Raw genomic sequence first — 17849 nt, 5'->3', positions numbered from 1 at the left:
GCATTGTAGGGTAATCTGCTTTTTTATAAATGTACTCATTTAAATGTTAATCTCCCTTAAACAAATGCATTCACAGCATCATACAGATGTGTTTGGCCAAACATCTGTGTACCATGGCCTAGACAAGTGACACATAAAATATGGAAATTAAGTCTAATTATCATAGCCCTGATGATCCCATGTAGGCCAAATCAGGAATTTCATCAGTAATAGGTGACTAATGACAAGAGGGACACATTTTGACTTTGGGGCTGCACAAGTCTTTTCATAACCCTTGTTGAAGGTGTGTATAGACCCTTAGAGATAATAACAAAGGTTAGATTTATCAGCTGCCTAGGGAGATTTGGCTTAGGGTTGGATCTAAGTTTACTCAAGGAAAATAAAGAAATGTGATATATCTATATATATAGATGATATAGATATAGATATAGATATAGATATAGATATAGATATAGATATAGATATAGATATAGATATAGATATAGATATAGATATAGATATAGATAGATATAGATAGATAGATATGTTTATTCAAGAAAATAAATGTGGTATATATATGCATATATATATATATACACACATAAATAAATAAATAAATAAATAAATAAATAAATAAATAAATACATAAATACAGTACTTCTTTTTTAAATATGTTTTTATTGATTCCAGAGGAAGAGAGAGGGAGAGAGAGCTGGAAATATCAATCAGAGAGATTCATTGATTGGTTGCCTCCTGCTCGTCCCACACTGGGGATCGAGACCAAAACCCAGGCATCTGCCTTGACCAGGAATTGAACCATGACCTCCTGGTTCATAGGTTGACACTCAACCACTGAGCCACACCAGCCGGGCATGTACAGTACCTCTTTTATACTTAAATTTGACAATCACTAAACTGGACTAAATGAAAACATGAAAGGGAAGTCTGTAAGCAAATTTCTGGGCACCACTTTTTTTTAGTGACTATCAATCCCCAGTGAAAATGGGGAGTTAAGTAGAGAATTATTAAAGTTTTTGCCTTCTCATTCTGCAACTGGTCAAATGACTCCATTATTCATTTCCTTGCTCCCATGGAGAGATTTTGAAATAATTAACCACTTCTAATGCTTAATTTCATTCCTCCATCCTTCCTTTCCTTTATTAACTTAACGTGCACTTTAATTAATTCAATTTGAAAAAATATAGGCAAGACATCATCATCTCTTACTCATATTACAAGAATGACTTTACTAATTTCTTTGCTTCAACTTTTCCATTATCCGTTAGGCAGTCAACGTGATCTTTTAAAAACATACATCAGTTCTGCTTAATATCTTCCAATGGCTTTTCTGCATTTATAGTAAAATGTAAACTCATTATCATCATGGCCAGTTCATCATGCCACAGCTGATCTGGCCTTTGCCACTTCTTCACTTTCATGTCATACACCACCACTGCACACCAGCCGCACTGGAAACATTTCTGTGGTTCAAACAAGCTAATGTTTATAAGCAAATGGTATGTTAGGCCTTTGGTAATTACTATTAAAAAGGCTTGGGATTCTCTTCCCACAAATCTTCTCTTGCTGGCTCTGCTTTCCTATAGGGAGCCAGTGAAACAGCCCCCGCAGACAGGACATCTCTGCCTGTGTAGTCGAAGTCCAACCACCCAGATCACGTTTTGCAGTATTCTCACACTGATTTATTTCCTTCACGACACTTCTTATTATCTTAAAATATGTCATTTATTTATTTGTTTACTTCTATGCTGCTTGTTTAAGCAGAGATGAGGGAAGTTCATAATATAGGTGAGGGATTGGCAAGCATTTCTAGAAAGACCAAAATTGCAAATAACTTAGCTTTTACAACCATACCAGGTAGTACTATATTGTTAGCTTTAACCATTAACCAAAATTTAGAAACTTCAAGAACAGAATGAAAATTTATACTATTCACTCATATTTTTGCTCTTGTAATGTATACTCCTTCCTGATGTACCAAGATTCCTTCTTTTATCATTTCTGTTTAGAGAGGCTTTTATTAGCCATTCTTTTAGGGTAGGTCTGCTGATGACAAATTATCCTAACTTTCTTTAATTTGAGAATATCTGGATTTTCCCTTTATTTCTGAAGGATATTTTAAGGCTTTTGTGGTTGTGGTTGTTGTCTGACCACTGATATTTCTGGGTGTCTAACTCCTTCAGTTTCAATAATAGGCTAAATGAGGCATAATGGAACTGAAGAAACTCATCAGTGCTATTTCTTGGGTCCTGAGGACCCTAGTTGGTTTGTGTTTTTATCTCTGACTTTCAGGGTCTTTTTGTTTGTTTTTATTGCTCGGTATTTATTTATTTGTGTGTTTGTTTATTCCTCAGTGGAGGATGTGTTTCTTGATTTTAGAAAGGGAGAGAGAGAGAAACAATGATGTGAGAGAGAGAAACATCAACAGGTTGCCTTCCCTACTCGCCTTGACAGGGGATCAAACCTACAACCTAAGTATGTACTCTGACTGGGAATTGAACCTGCAACCTTTTGTTACATGGAAAGATGCTCCAACTGAGTCACCCAGCCAGGGCTATATGTAATGTTTTTAGATATACTTAAAAAATTTTTCTGCCATTAAAAAGCGTAGACCCATTCTTAGCAGGCAAGCCATACAAAAACAGGTTTCACACTGAATTTGCCTCATGGCCGTCATTTGCCAATCCCTAAAATGGATCAAGATTTCAGAACTATAACTCTTTTTGCTACCTAGACACAAGAGCTTATCCACAAGAAGAGTGAGGTAAACATTAGAAAGAATAAAATAGCGTTTCTCTTTTTTACTATCTGGGAACTTGGGAAGAAGAGGAAGTACTGCTTGTGAGATTGGCATTATCAGGATCTGATTAAATTGTGAAAGATCTAAATGTCACGGAGATTTCATGGTCCCATGGACATAATTCAAAATAAAAAGAATACTAAGTCCTAAAATGAATGCAAGAAATTCCAACAAAAGTTCTGATTTTACTAATTATGACCACTTTTATGTTTATTAGTGAAATATCCATAGCTTCAAATAACATTTTGAATAATTACCCTTCTTTGTTTTTGCTCTAATTATATTTCTAATCTGTTTGTTGACTAATTCAACTTGACAAATTAAATACATAAATGCACTAATTTCCTCTTATATACAAACATAATTGTATTAAGAAGGTAGCAGAACACATTCAAGCAGATCATCCTCGGAATATTAAAACATGTAAAACAAAGACATAGATAGGAGAGATAGCTTGAAAATAGCAAATAATAACTGTTAAGACAAAACTGAAAAGAAATTAAATATCTGGGAAGCTGAAAAATATCCAGCAAAGAAACAGTTCCAAGAACCCAAGACAACATTGACTTCAGAAAAGAAATTCAGATAGAGTCTTACAATGGGAAAGCCACCCAGCTGCAAAACATTTCGAGCGAAGGCTGGGCAGGGGTGGGGTTGGGGAAGACAATGTTGGTCTCATATGGCAAATGAATGCACTGCCACAGCCTATTGTTCAGCTGAGCCAGCCTGAAAATTCATGCAAAGTGCAGAGTTAGTATACATAATTTTATTCTAAAGCTTTCTTCCTTGAATTGCTATTAAATTTTAAACAAACTGAGACATGAGCATTTACTAAAGTCATTATGATTCCATTGCCCGTAGCATGCAGATCTGTACTCATCGCACCAGACGCCCTTTGCACTGAATTCTGTTCAAAGTTTCTCTTCTGGCTTGGTATTTATTTAGTTTGCTGATCTTCAGTAAGAAACACCCAGTGTCATCTGAAAGGACACATATTGCAAGAATCTAATTTCCTCCCTTACTGAAGCTATGTGATGTGTGACTTCCCATTGAGTACAATTGCCAACAAGGCACAGGTGTGCACTGCATGAGGAGGTGAAAATGTGATTATAGGAAGAGAGATGTTGTGATTCCGTCCCTGTATCCATAATGCAATCAGCCCCAAATGAGTGCCTGCTTCACTTTCTCATAGTAAACACCAAGCCTAGGAAGCAAGGAAATAAAACCTTGCCATATCCAGATTCATAACTACTATAATTCCATTTAGAACTAAGAAGCAAAGCTACACCCTCTGCCACCCCCACCCCCCGGACTCATTGATTGATTCTTTGATTTACTACAGAGAATTGCCCTGGAACTCCCTTTTCTTCTAATGTTTTCATGCTACACTAGTTGAATAGCTAAAACCCAACATCAAATGGGTTTTCCTTTTTCTTAAATGTAACTAAATAAAACATTTATTCTTTAAAAGTTAGTTTATAAAAAGTATCACTTCCCTTTGTTTTAGTGACAAAAATACTGTTTTTATTGGAAATGCTTATAAATTTAACTCAGAAGGAAAGTGGAACTCCCTAAACTGAATAAGAGAAGGCACCAAATATTATTACATCAGAGTCAAATATTATTAATTTAACAGTGACTGGTTTCAACTTTGATTGGTGCAAATAACTTACATACAGGCTATTCAATGCAGAATTAATTGCACTAGAGAAATATGGGAGAAATAAATATCCATTAATAGAAGACCAGTTAAATAAACTGTGGTAGATGCCTATACATTTTATCCATAGTAAAAAGGATAACCAGATCTTTATGTAATGAGAAATAATAATCTTTGATATGTGTGACTATAATATTTTACCACTTGTTTTAAAAAAGATAAATAAGATCTATATGTGTATTTATGTACTTGCTTATACAGGCATATATCTCTGTGAGGACGTAAATAAAGAGTTAATCTTATTTGCCTGTATGAAGAACATTCAGATGGTTGAGAAACATTGGTGCAAGGGAAACTTTTATTGTCTATCATTTTACAGTTTTTGAATGCTTGAGCCATGTAAATTATTATCTATTCAAAAATATATTAAATTTTAAATTTTTAGAAATTGATGTTGAGCCCTAAGCGGTTTGGCTCAGTGGATAGAGCATCGGCCTGTGGACTGAAAGGTCCCAGGTTTGATTCCAGTCAAGGCTGTGGGCACATCCCCAGTAGGGGGTGTGCAGGAGGCAGCTGACCAATGTTTCTCTCTCATCAATGTTTCTAACTATCCCTTTTTCTTCCTCTCTGTAAAAAAATCAATAAAATATATTCTAAAAAAAAGAAATAGATGTTGGGTTGCTAGTTTGTTAAAATGTAATCAATGCAATCAATAACTATACTGTACTCAATAGACAGATTATCATTAATTTAGGGCTGAATGCATAAAGCATCATACTTATATCAAACCAATTAAAATTTCATGAGATGAACGTGATCAGGTTCAGTTACTCCAAATGAGCCCCTAACACTAAAATCTTCTCTACAGAACTGATTTTACTTGTGGAAAAAAACAGGCAGATTAAGATGCATTATGATGTGGGAGACACAATATATGTCAACATGGTAAAATTTAGCTCTTCTGTTAAATCTTGCTTTCTGAAATTCTCCTAATTGGTAAGACATAAGAAGGACTATTCCGGAAGTTTGCAACATATTGGCTAGTTTACACATTAACATAAACAATTTAATTTAATGCAATCTATTCTAACAGGGTTCAGGGAACCAAAGCGCATAACACAGGAAGGTTTTATTGTTGCAGAAAGGAGAGTTTTGGAATCATCTAGACTCTAGATCTTTTGTTGCATCTACTGGATACAAGAAATGAACGCTCCCAATAATTTGTTACTGAGTCGTTAAATATCCAAAGGAATGATTTAAATAATGGTTAGGAGCCTTCAAAACACTTGGTTGAATTTTAAATTTTGAACAAATTCTAAGCAGAGGAAACAGAAGTTTTATAAAATACAGGCACGTGTTTATTGCCACGGGAATTAGAAATTTAAAGTAATCTCTAATTGAGTAGTTGTTTGTATTATTAAAGATCACAATATCTTAAAAGTGCTTCATTGCTTACAAAATATTTTCTTAAGTTGGAACCAAAAGAAGCCAAAATAGTAGTAATGATAATAATAATGTCAAGGGCAAACAGTAACTAAACTCTACCATGCAGCAATTAAATTGATAAATATACGTCCTCATAGAGCAAGACTAAGGTAAGAGACGATTTTTCTACTTAAATCATTTCTGGGTGTGCCCCACCCTCAGGTATTTTCTTTTCTATTGGAACCTGTTGGTGTAAGAAGTAGACCCTAACGTCCTTTAAGCTGAGATTTTACACTTACTCTTAAGTGTATATATCAAGTCTGAGCTAAGAATGCCAGTTTTGGATGGTAATAATTTTTTTAAGTAACAGTGGGAAGTAATAACAAAAAGGAGCTTGCTTTAAGCAAAATTATTCCAAACAGTTGGCCAAAAAAATTAACTGCGGGTACACCTAAAATTTTAATTAGAAACATATATATTTTTAATTTAATCTGGCCCTCAGGTAGTTTGAAAATGCATCTTCTTTCTCAGAAGAAAAAAAAAACACACACACACACACACAGCTCAGAAAGAAAAATTAGGTTATGGGACCAATTTGTATTTATATACAAATCTGTTTATGTGAATAAGAGAAAAGTTCAGAAATAAGTATTATGGTCAAAGTTAAAAGAAGTTCAGTAATTAGAAACACCATTTCTAAATTACCCAAGGTTATTTTAGGGTCCCAAAAGTATAGGGCTTTCTCTCTTAAGCTAAAGTAATTATAAAACTCAAGCTAGGGGGTTAATGGGGGGATGAGGACACATTTGTAATACTTTAACTAATAAAGAATTAAAAAAAAAACAACAACAACCAAATAAATTTTTCTTGAGAAAGATGTATTATACAAATAGTTCAAGATTGAAATAAAGCTAATAGCCAGGCTTATCCATAATTTTTAGTGCACAAAACTTTTAAATTCTGGAATGAATGATCAAATAAAAATCAAGAGAAAAATAAAACACATATTTACAAATAATTAAAACAGCAAAGCACCATTAGTTCATTATAAGAAAATGGCAATTTCTTCACATTTTAATTTTACTTTAAAAAAATAGTGAAATATATACCATAGACATAATGCATTTTGATTCTGGTAAAATTTTCTTTCTGTATTACAAAATTTTATTAAATTAAATATAAGGATATTATAATATAAAGCAAAAACTATTTGGGGGGCTACAAACAAAGGTAAATAATAATGAAAATAGAGTCTATTGTGAAAGTGATTAAAGGACTGAAAATGAATCTGTTTCATTTAACTCCACCAGTAATGGTTTGGAAGAAAGATTATGAAATATTTAGTTCATAATAATGGTATTGCAAATTTCAAAAAGGATAGAGAAGCTAGACAAATGGACCTGAGTGAAAAGAAGTAAGGGCAAGAATTAAAATTGGATACATTTTAGAAAAATTAAAATTAATATTGCACATTATCAGAAATGTAAATCCTCCCTGGGAAATGTAGGAAAAGTAATGTCAAGTTGAATTCCTAGAATTAGATAAAAATTTGAGATTATAGTAAGATGTACCTAATCAGAGCCAGGTATAGTTTCAGTCACAGTATTTAGTTTCTGGATAATATTATTTTTCAATAAAAAAATTATTATGTGCATACTGACTCCTGTATCAAACTATATAGAGGATTAAAGTGATGACATATCATTCTTTTGTCTGAGATGTCATAAAATTGAATTATATACATATACCCACTTTATAAACCACTATATAATGTTTTTCATTGCTTCTTATTATAAATATAGGTGCTATGTTTTTGAAAGTAAGTGAGGCAAGAATAAAGGAAAGAAGGAGGGAAGGAAAGAAAAAGAAAGGGTAGAGGAAGAAAAGTTAGAAAACTAGAAAGAAAAAAGCATTCAATAACTCCCAAATAACCATTTTCTTGACTAAATGTTTTATCTTCTACTTTCCCAAACACTTCTAGGTAGCACCACACTGACTAGATAGAAAATTCTCACTTAGAATTTCCATATAAATTTTCATAACCCAAATAAATAATTAGGGTAATCACAAAGTCAAATGATAAAATCAAAGTGAGAAAAAGAGGTAAGGATATGGTTGAGTATATTCTATATGTCAAACAGGTTGTGTACATTACAAATTTAATTTTCACAACTGCAGTAAAAGGTATATCAATTTAAAGAAGTCACTGAAAAATAAAAAGAAGAAACCAGCCACAGGCCAAAGAACTGGTTGGTAATTAAAACCCAGGTCTGTCTGACTCCAAACTTTCAACTATACCACATGTTCCCAAAATGATATTAAGCACCTTAAAATAGAAAACATATTCAACTCTGACCCTGGGCTAATAATCAAATTAAATGGAAAGGAGGAGGAGAAGGAGAAAGAAAAGCCATCATGGTGGTCCTTGCATGCTAGTTACTAAAAATTCAATTGAGAAATGAGATAACTATAGTTTGGAGGTATGACATCTATCTATACTAATAAAAGGGTAATATGCTAATTAGACTGGACATCTTTCCGATGTCCATCCAGACGAAGCCACAGCGGCTGTGAAGGCCGAGGGCCAGCGGCGCGGGAGAGGCGCAGCCATGGGAGCAGGAGTGGAGGCAGAGGCGGTGCCAGAGCAGGAGAGGAGGCAGCGCTGCCACCGCAGCTGCCACCACTGCCCCTTCCGCAGAGGTGGCGCGGAAGAGGGGGCTGTGCGGTCTGGGTCCCACTGCTGACCCTTCTGCAGAGGCAGCCACAGGGACAGCGGTGAAGCCCCGGTCCCGGTGCTGTGTCTCCACAGAGGCTGGATGGAGTGCGACCTGCTGTGCCTCAACCTCCCACAGCCCCTTCCCCAGCTGGCCTGTCCCCAGATCACTCCCCACCCACCAGTGGGCAGGAGGCGGGGCCAGTGCTAAGAAGCGAGGGCCGAGGGCCGGCAGCCGCAGAAGCTGGAAGTAGCAGCAGCAGTGGGTTAATGGGAGCAGTGCCTTCCCATGATCGACCTGGTCACCTCCCACAGAGGGAAGCCAGACTGCGGCATAGGCCCTCTCCTGTGGGGAGCAGGCCTAAGTCATCAGTAGGACATCCCCTGAGGGCTCCTGGACTGTGAGAGGGGGCAGGCCAGGCTGAGGGACACCCAAGAGTTCACAATTTTTGTGCACCAAGCCTCTAGTATATATATAAAAGGCTAATGTGCTAAGTGTCCGAACATCAGACCAGTTGCTATGACACGCAGGGGGCAGACGCTCAACGCAGGAGCTGCTAAGCTGCAGTGACTTGGCAGCGGCAGGTCTCAAGTGAAACCAGAGAGAAGGGAGCCCGATTCCTAGCGGGGCCACATAATTCCACCTTCCAGCCTTGGGTTATGTTGTTGCTGGGGCACTGTCGGCCCTGAATTTGTTTTACAGCACACTTGCATTTGTGTTCAACAGCAACTTTGCAGAGTGCCCTCTCGCACACTGGGACCCCTCGGGGGATGTCAGAGAGCCAGTTTCAGCTCAATCTCTGCAAGCCAGGCCGAGGGACTCCATCTGCCAGAGGGACCCCCCTCACTCCTCAGACATCAGGGAGGGACCATGGGAGGTTGGCTCCAGGGCTTGTCCGGCCCATCTCACCCAGCCCTGCCCCACAGCCCACCTTCTAATTAATTTCCTTTCAATGTGCATGAATCCATGCACTGGGTCACTAGTGTAAATTTTGGAAGAGATTTTTAGAAGAGATTTTTCAGTGTAAATTCTGCCAGGGAAGATTCCCAGAGAAGGCAATTTTTCAGTATGTGTGAGATTTGAATAAGAAAATCAGGGATGAAAAACTATTCACACCTAGCATGAAAAACTATTAGAATGGCTATTGTCATCAAAACAAAAAATAACAAGTATTGGAGAGGTTGTAGAGAAAAGGAACCCTCAGGCACTTCTGGTGGAAATGCAAACTGGTACAGACACTATGATAAACAGTATGGAGGCGCCATAGAGTTACCATATGACCCAGCACCCCTCTTCTGGGTTTCTACTTGAAAAATTTGAAAGCATTTATTCACACAGATATATTAGCCCATATGTTCATTGCAGCATTATTTATAGTGAGCAAGACATGGAAATAACCAAAGTCCTTTGACAGATGATTGGATAAAGAAGATATGGTACATATATGCAATGAAATGCTATTCAGCCATAAAAAAAAAAAAAAAGCCCCAGCTGGTTTGGCTCAGTGGATAGAGCGTCAGCCTGCGAACTGAAAGGTCCCAGTTTCGATTCTGGTCAAGGGCTCATGCCCGGGTTGTGGGCTCAATCCCCAGTAGGGGACTTGCAGGAGGCAGCCAATCCATGATTCTCTCTCATCATGGATGTTTCTCTCTCTCTCTCCCTCTTCCTTCCTCTCTGAAGTCAATAAAAATATGTTTAAAAAAAAAAAAGATGAAATACTGCTATTTACGACAACATGGATGGACATCTTAAGAATATCATGCTAAACGAAATAAGTCAAACAACAAACTTAACAACCATATGATATCACTCATATGGAATATAAAACTGAAAATAACAAATGAACAAACAAGAAAAACAAACAGAAACTCATAGACAACAATATGGTAGATACCAGAGAGGAGGATGATGTAAAGGATAAAGGAGGTCAGATATTTGATGATGGAAGAATATTTGACTTTGGGTGGTGGCACATAATGTAATAAACAGATGATTTATCACAGAATTGTACACTTGAAAGCTATATAATCTTATTAACCAATGTCACCCCAATAAATTTATTTTTTTAAGAGCATCAGGGAGGGAAGAATTTGAAGACGGGAAGCAGCACCATTTTTAGAAGAAAATAGTCAACACAGAGGAAGAATAGGTAATTTCAAATGTTTTCTGGAACCTCAATCTCCTCATATCCCCAAATGAACTTTCACGCTTTAATATTTTTTTGTACTCTAACCAGCTTGGTTTCCTCTTTTTCTTTTAGGTTTATATAATAGACTTTAAAATTCACAGGGGTGTGCAATATTTAACTTTTGAGATGAGATCATGACTCATAATCTAAAGTCATTCAAGTGAAGCTAAATGTTCCATATGACCAATTATTCCTGAAGAGCTGATATTATTTGTAGTATTTTAAATTCCCATCCTTAAAGCAACCCTGATTGAGCAATGATCTTCCTTTTGTGGTGATAGTTTTCTCTCTCAAGTGCTCATGATTATTTATTTCCTCAACAGAAAATCTTTATGGGACTTACCACCAGTCTACTGAGACTTATGGTGAAAGAATTGACATTATCCAGGTTGTAATCCAATGATATTTTTTGCCCAAACAATAGTTGCACTGTTGAACAATAGAAGTGAATAGTTAAGTTGAGCACCAGAAATAAGGCAAAGCTATTACACACACTTTTACTTATCTGTGTTAGCTAACATTACTCTCCAAAAGGACAAGAGCTTTCTCCTTAAACATCAATTTTTGCCTTCCAGTTTTTCTTGTTTCTTTGGAAGACAGATAGTATCTAAACAATCAGAAAGGCCAATGAATACAAACATAAAACTGTTTAAGCTAAAATAATTATGTTAAGATTTTTATAAATCTCAAAAAATAATGTTTGATCTCCCATCTTTATATCTTCTTCAAAGACCTATGATTCACATTTGAGAGCAATCTCATGGTCAAAGAATGTTCCTAATGGCAGAGATGAGACTATAATGAGTTTATCAACCCTCAAAACTCTGCCATTCATGCATTTAGTTTTACTCAACTAATATTTACTCATCACTTATATCAGGTGATGTTCCAGGCACAGGAGAAACCGCGGTAAACAGAGTCTCTGCCCTAAAGGAGCTCACATTCTAGTGGAGGAAAACCAAAAACAAATAAGTATATAATTAGACCTATAGTATCTGAGATGAGAAGTGCTATAGAGGAGAAGCAAAAGTTTGGGTCATGCTGGAGACAGTGGAGAGACAGGTTGCCACTCTATACAGAGTCATCAGCGAGTTGCTAAAGGTCCTATTCTGAGGACAAAGAAGATGAGACTCATTCTGAGTGTAAATAAATAGTATGGATTCAGAGACAACATGCAACACTGAGACCATGCCTAGTAGTAAGGTCTCTAGTGTGGCGTCAAGGAACTCTAAGCCGGTAGCCATCCCTAAACAGTGAAGAAATCACTGAGTTTCCAAACTATAGTTCAAGCGGACACATAGGAGTCAGAATCACCCCAGAATACTTTTGGTGAAAACTGGAACTTCAGAGAGACAGAAGATTTGGAACCAAATGTGGTTCTAGAAGGATAAACAGCAGCACATTGCATGATGTCCAAAGTAAAGCAAATTTAGACCATGTGACTGAACCTATGGTCCTGACATGGCAACACAGGAGCTTTTGTGACTTGGACCCAGCTCCTCAGAGGTAATGAGGAGATTATGTGATCTTTTTACCACTAGCAAAATCTTTCATGCATAAAAGGGGAGGCCTGGTAGATACAGAGTTACAAGGGATCTGAATGAGGGCCTTATTCCCCCAAATTTTTATCACAACCTGGGCTCTGGATTTCCAGAGAAAGATCTGATACATTACCATGTGTTCACATATCAGCAAATGGCTTAAGAAGGTAGAAGTTAAAAAATAGACTATAAAATAGGTTAAATCATGGAATAATAATACATAGACAGGAAGAGAGTAACAAGGCACTTATAATCTTTCTAATTTTCAAGAATGACAACATGAATAATATATAACTTCTGGGCAAATTAATATGTCTACTTTATATCTCTTCCTATCCTCCTGGGATAATCTAATCCAGATACTTCCATTAACATCCTGGGCCATACTTTTAAGATGACTGCCTATAGTCTACCATTTTAAGAAAGCAAAAATGCAAAAGGAAAAATTTCCCTTTGCTTATAAAATAAAATTACTTTGCTTTATAAAAGATTGCCTTATATATTCTATATTATAAAACACTAGAGGCCTGGTGCACGAAATTCATGCAGTAGTTGGGGGGCGGGGAAGGTTCCTCAGCCCAGCCTGTGCCCTCTCGCAGTCCGCGAGCCCTTGGGGGATGTCTGCTGAGGGCTCCTTAGCACTGCCGCGAAGGTGGGAGAGGCTCCTGCTACCACCACTGCGTTAGCCAGCCATGAGCTCGGCTTGTGGCTGAGCAGCACTAGCCCTGTGGGAACGCAATGACCACCAGGGGGTAGCTCCTGCATTGAGCATCTGCCCCCTTGTGGTCAGTGTGCATCATAGTGACCGGTCATTTCACCATTCAGTCAATTTGCATATTAGCCTTTTATTATCTAGAATGTTCTATTTTCACAGCAAAAATACAGATTTTCTATATACCAGCATTCAAATTGACCAAAATTAAACTCTATTCTCTTGGATCAGTAGCCCATAGATCACTACACACAATATCAGCAATTTGAATAAAATATATATCATTTAATCTGTAAAATATATGATTGTATAGCCACTATGATATATATCTGAAACTAATACAAAATAATTCTGAATGTAAACTGTAACTGAAAAAAATTTTAAAAAAGAAATAAATCTTGAAGTCAGATAGTGTAAAAAAAAAAAAAAGATTCCTTAAAACAACTTGTCACTATGATCTAAAACTTTGGCCACATTTAAGTTTCAGTCATAAGAACAAAATTTGGGGTTTTGCTTGGCTAAATTCTAGACATTGAATCAGTCATCCATGTATAATCTTCAGGCTGACTTCCACGAGGGAAAGCAAGGCACTGGGAGTCCATGGCAATGCTCCAAACCATGAGGAACCAGGCAATTTCACTTTTGTTGACCATTGCTTCAGGTCATTGTAATTTAATGAGTGGTGATCCTATTTAAAAATATGTTGCAGGCAGTAAGGTGCCTGCTGGGAGAAAGCAGCTACTCATGAACAGATCAATATGCATTGTGTGCATTCAACCATTCAATAATCGATTCACCCTTGTTATAAGAAAATAAATGCCAAACTCCCCAAAGTTAATTTCTGAAGAAAGCATCTACAACGCTATCAGATTATTAAAAGTTTCCATGGGTTATCTTCTGTTTATTTGTTATTGAAACCTCTGCTGCATCTCACACTATCCCATTCAAAAACTAAGGGAATCCTAAAAGTAAATTCCAACAGGAAGATTGGATGCATTTCTTTACTATCAGCAAAGTGCTGAAGGCTTACTTGGATGAAAGCATTTTACAGACTCAACTCTTTTTCCCCCCCTCTAGTCATACTTTTAGACATACCAGCTGCATTTAATTAGCTATCAACTAAGGCTTTCAGTAGGCTTAACTATAAGATGTCACATCATCTGCTTCATGTGTCATTCAGTAATTTTCAATTCTCAAATTTGTGCATTAAAAGAAGATAACATATTCTTTAGGCCAATCAGAATTCTCAAAAAGTCTTAGTTATATGCTATGGGCTTTTAACATTTTCCCGTTTCCACAGAAATGGGTTTATGAAGGACTGGATCTCTGCAGTGCAATCACAAACATTAAATTTGCATATATAAGCTTTCCAGCGTAGCATCTCTACTGTCTATGCTAATGGTTTTGCTGCTTTTATGGCAGTATCTTACCAGGCTGTAATTTATTCAAGGAGCCTTAAACACTATCCTTCCCTCAACTGGATTTCAGGGGAGTGAGTGTCTTATACATTTTGCATCATTTCGCCATTAGCTGGCGGAGTTCTTGTATGCTCACATTGCCACATCAATGAGTTCTCAGGACACATCAGAGCAACAAAATGAGTACATGAATCTTACTCATTTGACTTCAATTAGCAGGATAATGTGAATGGTACACAAGATTCATTTCTTTGGGGATCCCAACCACACTGTCATATAAAAATAACTGATTCAAAGTTCACTTCACTGAATAAATACACCTGGTCACCTACGTTACTATACTTGATTTCCTTAAATCTCTTTCTCTCTAAGAAGGTTATTCATAATTCTAAAGGACATGGCACTTATATATAAATGGGAATGTGTTTAGGGTTTCACTCAATGAAGAACAAACCTACTCTGTCATTAAACTAGTCCAAAAACACTCAAGCGAGTTACCTAGGTAGCCTTAGAAAAGTAATATTTTCGCACTTGATCATCTTTTTCAAAGTTCAATCAAGATTCCCAACACTTCTATTTTAATAGTTCAAAACTTGATTTTAACTCCCTCTGGATCAGGAAAGCAGATGTTCTCTTCTGCTATCTACCTAAACTGAAGTTAATTAAATTCTTTCTTGTAACTAAAACTAACAAGAATCTAAAAATTAACAGCTTCTTTAGGCCTTCTGTGTGCCATCTTTCATTGCAATCTACCTCTAGAATAGGCAGTGCTCAGCAACTTTTCACTTGACGATGGAGAGAACTGGTTTCACTTGAGTTGATATCAGTAGTGTTACTTTTATTCTTACAAAGGCCAAGTCATTTCCCCAATCCTCAAAGAAAACACTAAACTCATCCTAATCAGGCAATGAGAGTGCCCAGTGCCACTTGTCAAAATAACCAAGCGTGACAGTTTTTCTCACACTTTGGTTATAAAGCAAGGTCAAGAAAAGTGAGACCTAGTGATTATTTGCTAGTTTTGAGGCCTACCATCCATCCCGCTTCTGGTGATAATGATGCCTTCGCATTCGATTTGGTTCTGGATAGATTCATCCTCACCGATGAAATAATTAACAAATTAGAATTTTCCACTGCTCAACCTCAGGACTGGTTGGGGGAAGGTACAAGATCCATGCTACAGCAACAGGTTTCAGACCCAGAAAGCAGATTCTCTTTCTCATGAAATTGATCTGTGATGATATGAATTTGATGCTTCTGGAGAAATAAGGCCAACACAGTAGAATGCAGAGGTAAAAGATGGTAGAAAGTAAAATTCTGATGCTAATATTTCAGATCACCAATTCAGCTGTACCCTAGGACTTTTCAGTAAGCCAATTTGCTGCAGCCAGATTGAGTCTGATATTCTTTCACTGAAATGAAAGAAACATTGGGCTTCACTATTGGAAAACAAAAGGTTCTTGAAATACACTCTGATATCTGATAAAGATATTACCCATAAAATGTAAAATATCATTTTGTAAATCTTTTTATTGATTTTTAGAGAGAAAAGGGAAAATAGAGAGATAGAGACATTGATCAGTTGTCTCTTGCACGCCCCCTGTTGGGGATCGAGCACACAACCGGGGGATGTGCCCTGACCAGGAATCAAACTAGTGACCTCCTGGTTCATGGGTCGATGCTCAACCACTGAGCCACACCTGCCAGGCATAAAATACCAGTTTTGATACAAGAAATAAAAAAAGTTATAATATTCAATTTAAAATAGGGAAAATAAAAAGGAAAAGATTGTCTATCAGAGCAATTTAACTGCCTTTCTTAGTTTTTAGTCAATTCCTTTCATCCCCAGAATCTAAACACTCTCTAAAATATCAGATATAAGTAATATAAACTTTACTTGATTACTATACTTATCATTAGTTATGGGTTCACCATATTTTCTGTCTAAGAATAAAGAGTTGATGAGCCATAGCCCAGCAGAGATTATATTTGAGTAGCAGATAAGGCAAAGAATAAAACAGAAGGCATTCTATTCAATGTTCCTAAATATTTTTAAATAGATTTTAATGAAATAAAGTAAAATAAAAGCATAGTGCCAAAGAATTTTAGAACTGACTAATAAAGCAGATTCTCCTACAGCTTTTATTTAATTAGCAAGCCCTAATAATATAGTTAAGGCTGGGCAAAACTTAAGTTTTGTTTCACTTAGGCCATTTTGATGGCTTCTCCGATGAACTGTTTATTCATTTGTCAGTATCTCTTTTAGCAACCTTATATCCATGGTCATGTTCATGACTCATATTTTTATCAGGACCAAAAGTACAACCAATATACGTTAAGGTTACAACTTGAATTCATATCAAAATTTTATTGTAAATGTATAACAAAATGCCAACATTATCATGAACCAAGAGAAGTCATAACTTTCAACTCATGTAAAACATCTCTCTCTTCCACTACTAGCACACCAGGAAACATGTCAAATGTCTCTTTAGAAATAACCACCCATATTATACAATAAATGATATAAGCAAACTTTTCTTAACCCAAAGTTTTTCCATTATCTTCTTTAATTTTCCTACTCTTGACAACAATTTGTCCTTTCTCCCTAAAAAAAAATGTACTTATTTGTTTTAACTATGTGGGTATCACACATCAGCTATTTGCACTAATGAAGATGAAATATAAAGTAATACTTAAGAGCTTTTAAATTCAGACAGATCTATCTCACTTTTCACAGATGAGACATTAATTCACCTCTCTGAGGCTCAGTCTCTATTCACGAAGAGATCATAACAACTAACCTAGTTGATTAAGGGAAAAAATGAAATGAAGCAAAATATGTAGATCACGTAGCAAAGTACTCATGTATAGCAAGCCCCAGTAAATGGTGGGTAAGAGTAAATAAAACAATCCACATATTATTTAGAAAAGAGAAACTTTAACCTAAAAACTGAAAATATCTTGTTATATGAATTATATAACTGTATTAGTTTCCTATTACTGTTGTAGAAAATTACCAGAAATGTAATGGCTTAAAACAGCAATTTTCAACTGGGGTGCCACAAGAATTTCTAAAACATGCAATACCTATTTAGTGAGGGGTACTGACATCTTTTCCCTTAACCTTTGTATGCCATAGCATCTACAGACACTTTAAAAATGATTTTTTGTGAGAATCTTCACCTGAAAATATTCAAGAACACCCAAATTGTGAGTAATATATTTATTTTTATAATATTCATTGCAAAATGATTTTTTAATTAAATTCAAAATATCGTGGCATGTGGGGACGGTCTTCATTTTGGACACGTGGCAGTTAACTTGTGAAGACTGTCAAATAAAAAAATTACAATAGGGCCCAGCCAGTGTGGCTCAGTGGTCTGGTATAATTTTC

This window comes from Myotis myotis, unplaced genomic scaffold, assembly GCF_014108235.1.
Source record: "Myotis myotis isolate mMyoMyo1 unplaced genomic scaffold, mMyoMyo1.p scaffold_m19_p_5, whole genome shotgun sequence".
NCBI lineage: Eukaryota > Metazoa > Chordata > Mammalia > Chiroptera > Vespertilionidae > Myotis > Myotis myotis.
This window is presented reverse-complemented; position numbering follows the sequence as displayed.